The following is a 4,854-nucleotide window of genomic DNA, read 5'->3' on the forward strand; positions in this document are numbered from 1 at the left end:
GATCCAACCTGGCAAGAGGTTTTTGAGCATAGATTCAATCTCAGGGGCTTTTCCCAGGGTCTCTTGCAAAAAAATAACATCAGCTTTTGAATTAAGGACCCACTCCTTCAAGGCCAGTTTTTTAGGTTTACTGGCTAAACCTCTGCAGTTCCAGGATGTCAGGATCATTTCAAAACATCAACAGGGGGTTGCGCTGCTCTAAGGACCCCGGGGATGGAATACTGTTTGCCATCTGCAACATCCAATTTTGCTTTAAGTTTGGCCTTGGATATGTCCGATTTCCTACCTCTCTTGTTTTTTGAGCAGCTCTGTAGGGAAGACTGCCCCAGACCACCAACAGCCCCTGGAAAGTCAATCTTCCCCCCCAAGGATCTCAGGTTGTAAGGGCAAGGGGTGCGAGATGCGGGATGGGAGAGGGGTGGCCAGTTCTCTTCACAGTTTATATCAAGGGACGGGAGAGCCTCAGAGATAGAGTCTACATCTGGAGTTATCCTCTCAAGTTCCTTTTTATTAATATTGTTATTTTGATGCGAAGGAGATAAAGGAGAAGAGACATGCAAGGTAGATAATTTATGCTCAGGAGAAAAACAGGAAGAGACAGGGATCCCTGAGCACATACCCATATCATTTTCGCCAGGAGAGTGATGTTCTGTAGGGATTACCTTAGCAGTCTCCACCAGGGCTTCTGTTCCTTTCTCGTTCTCTTCCACAGCTTCCGCCTGATGGGGGACCTCGGTCTGAGCCGCCTCTTGGTGATTAACAGGAACCGACAGGGGATCCAAAAGGGTCTCGCCCATCTCCATCTGCTCTGTGCCTCCCCTTTCCGGATTTTCTTGTTCCTGCGGTCTCGGTGAAGGGATAGTTGTAGGATCTTTGAATGCAGCAGTCCTCCTGAAACGTCTCCTTCGTCTGTGGTGAGGGCAGTCCTGGGCCAGGTGCCCGTATACATGACAGCAGTTGCACCTAAACGGCAGGTGCTCATAGTCAAGTAATTGCTCGAAAACATAATCTTTATACTGTAGATTGATTTTTTGTGCCAGGCCACCGCTCGGATTGAGAAGGACCAACATACGAGCCATCGCTCTATTTTTAGTCTCCAGGAAAGTCATATCAGCTTCCATGAACACCCCCAATCTGTCCCCAATAGATTTGAAGACCGCTTCTGTCCAAAGAAAAGATGGGAACCCCGGCGCTCTCACCCACACAGGGAACTCATCCGTTCTTTCTTTAATGGCATCGAAAAGGGGGGACCATTTCTTCATCAGGACAGGAATGTGTCCAATGTGCCAGTTTCGTTGGAAAACCCAATCTGCCGAGGCCTTATCTATAAAACTTAGCTTAAACCATCCTTTTGCCAGACATTGTGCTTCAAACTGTAATGGTCTTTCCGAAACAAAACAATTTTCTCCCCATGCTTGAAGAAATTCCGAGGAGAATCTCTTACCACGAGCTCTTCCGACCAAAGTACATTCTGCCACAGCTAGTGATTCCTCGATGGATACCTCCATTCCTAGGATCAGGTTGCCGTCAATCACCTGAGATCCAATAGGTCTTTGCGGCCTTCTCTTTGCCCCTTTGCTTCTTAAATCTTCCTCCGAATCCCTAGCTCCCCTGCGCATTTCATTTCGAGCTGGGTTCGTCTGCACAGAGCCCACAAGGGGCTCAATCTCCGGCAATGTCTGATGCTGACCAGCGATGCCCGTGCCTTGAAAGCCAGATGGTGTTAACCCAGCTGTCGGAAAGTTGAAACCCTCACGCTCCCCCACCGAGCATTCACCATGACCTCTAGTGGGAACTCCTTTCTGTAATGGGGAATCCCTTGGCAGAGAGACCCTAGATAGTGTAGGAAGACCCCTTGGAGCCCCAGAAAAGCCAGAACCAGACGAAAGCCCTAAAAGTGCTAACTCTTCAAAACCTTTAGAGGGCGCAAACCGACCTGGAACAGCTTTTCCTTTTGGGTCCAGATGTAAACCCTCCTCATTTGTTCCAACCACCGCATTATCTCTTCCCACCTGCTTGGGAAAAGCCGAAAAACTAGATGTGAGATCCCCGCTACTCAGATCTTCACCTTGAAAAAGAAAAGAAGGTTTTTCCCCCGCCTGAGATAGTGCTTCCAGTCTGGACAGTTCGATAGCTCCAAAGTAATGTTCAACATTTTGTGCAGTGGTATCCTTCCCCCACATGGAGAGGATGTCTTCCACCTCCGGCTCCAGGTCAACGAAGTCGGCGGGATTAACCATGGTTAAGGTCCGTTCCGAAGCTAAACAACCGACAGCCAGCCGCTCCCTTCTTTCGCGACTGTTAGGGGAACGGAAAAAGGCAAGGGTAAACAGCAAAACACCTGTAGTAGAAAGACTATAAGCAAAAACCGGGTAAAAACATTCGCCGAGGAAGGGCCACCTCCGCTTGCCCGTTACTTAGACCGAAAAGCTGACCCTGCACCTGCGGCTGTTCATGGATCCTGACATTCCTACTGTCTACCCGTGACCTGTGCGCGGTTCCGAACGGGGCCCTGGTTTCGAAACCCTAACCTCCATCAAGACTGAACGTTTTCAAATTGAAAGGGTGTCTGGTAATTTCTCTTCAAATACCTAGAATTTGGGTGAAATAACTTCAAATTTTTGTTCTCGGCAACTGCAGAAGGTTGAAAGGGCTTTGGTACGGACTGAGAGCTTGATTGGGGTCTCTGCAACTTCTTCAGGAGTGAAATTGAGGTCAACTGGTAATTTCAGGGTTTGAAGGTGTCGCAATGGCTTGTAGAGGTTTACAAAGAAATTGATCGAAAAAGGCCAAATAGGGCTTCTTGGCCTTTTTATTGAACAACAATCATTTTTTGGCGGGCGAATTATGAATGAATAGTGGGCGGTTTTTTGGGTTGGGCAGGGAGGTGGTTTTCCAAGCCATCACACTGCTTTATCGAGGAGGCGATATTTTGGCGAGGTCACCCGATCTACCTTAACGCTTGACACATATCAGACGAGGGTTTGGGCAATATCACTTTATCGGGCTGGTAAAGGTCGGATATCGGGTGAACCCGATATGGCTTTGAATCGTTAGATTCGGGTGCTGACGATCAGACGATAATCGGGTGACAGATTAGCACGGATGAAATGGGAAAAGGTTTTTTTGGGGGGGGGCTTTAGTTAATGGTGGTTTGTGATTATTCTGGAGTTAAACACGGGATTAAATGATCAGATAGGGTTAATGGAGGGATTATCTTAACTTTACGGAGAATTGGCGAGTTAAGAGGGTTTTGTCGGGGGGATAGGGTAAAAATATAGTTTATAATTAAACTAAGGGTAGGAGTAATATATACAGGGATTTATTTATATACGAGGAAAAATGGTATATCAGGAGCTATATTATTAAGTTAGAAATTAATATGAACTGAAATGAGCAGAATGAAAATAATACTAAGTATAATGTAATATTTGCGCTTTTCTCTTACATACACTTATACTTAGGATAAAATCTTTTTGTGGGTATTTTGAGCGAAATGGAATTTAACATGGGGTTTTTTACTTTTCATAGGCAAATGGAGTTTAACCTTGGGAAAAGGGGTTTTATTAGGGTAATGAAGGGAAATGACTTTTATGAAGGGAATTCTAACACTTGATGTCCATAAGTCATTAAGCCGAGGGTCCGGTCCCACCAAAAGTTAGAGAAATGCTTTGAGCCTTTATGACTTGAAGGATTTTTAGTACTAGAACATACTTGTGGATGGGGAAATTAGTAAGTATAGGGATGAAATGAATGAGGAGGAGTCAATTAAATGAACTTGTAAACCATTGTTTTTGCTTTCTTAATTTCTCATGCACATTGAAACATATGATTAAGCATGATAAATGTGCTTTTGTCCAATCAACTTTATACTTCAACAACATTTCTTCTACTTACCCATTACTTACCCTAACATTTTTTTTTCCACTTATTTGGGTGCATTTAGGCTAGCAAACCCTTTTCTTTTATAAAAAAAACTATCTACTTCTAACCTTATATCTTCCAAGGGCTCAGATTAAGCTGATGAGCCCCTTTTATTTTCTCTACCTATCTAATAATATGTCAAGATTAAGCTGTTTGGTCAGATTTTATTCTTTAACTATAAACATAAAATTCAAAGCATGAAATAGTCAAGATTAAACAATTTGACTACCATGGGTTGTGGCATATATGACAAGCTGCACACAACCATTATTTGCAGAAGAAGTAAAATAGTAGTGGCATTTAGACTTGCACACTTTCATGATCTGTTTTTGTGTTTGGGGTTCATATATTTTCATTTTTTGATATTTTCTTATTCTTTTTGTCCTTTGATATTTCTTTTAGGACACACCCTCTTTACATTTTTTAATTTTTAATATGGAAAACATTTGCAGAAAGCAAAGGTATGTACAATATTACAAGAGTTACTCTCAGCCAATTCAAAATTATAAATCCTATCACTATAGGACTCTAACAGTGGCTCCACATGGGGATGGCATTTCTTAGTGAAATGTCAAGAACTCTAAAGATCAGTAGCCTTTGAATTGTAGCTGAAGTTACCTTGCAAAGTGTCCTTCTGTGAATCTGCATTATTGATACTTATGACAGTAAATCTTTCAAAGCTTAGGGCCTTCTCTCTGGGCTTCAACTTTGTAGGATTACTCTCCTATCCAATCTACACTCTGCAATGTTATGTACAATGATGCAAAGTAAAGTGAACTATTGTAAGTCAGTGGAAAAGTAATGCTTCAACATCCTACCATTAACAGGTCCTCCTGGTAGATCTGATCCATCTATTTTTCTCAAGAAAAAGGCATTGTTGCCTCTGTAGCCATAAATGACATAAGGCCCTTGCCACAAAAAATCAAATTT

Source organism: Pinus tabuliformis, chromosome 9 (assembly GCF_031772625.1).
Source record: "Pinus tabuliformis cultivar Carrire ecotype Pingquan chromosome 9, CPIR1, whole genome shotgun sequence".
Taxonomy (NCBI): Eukaryota; Viridiplantae; Streptophyta; class Pinopsida; order Pinales; family Pinaceae; genus Pinus; species Pinus tabuliformis.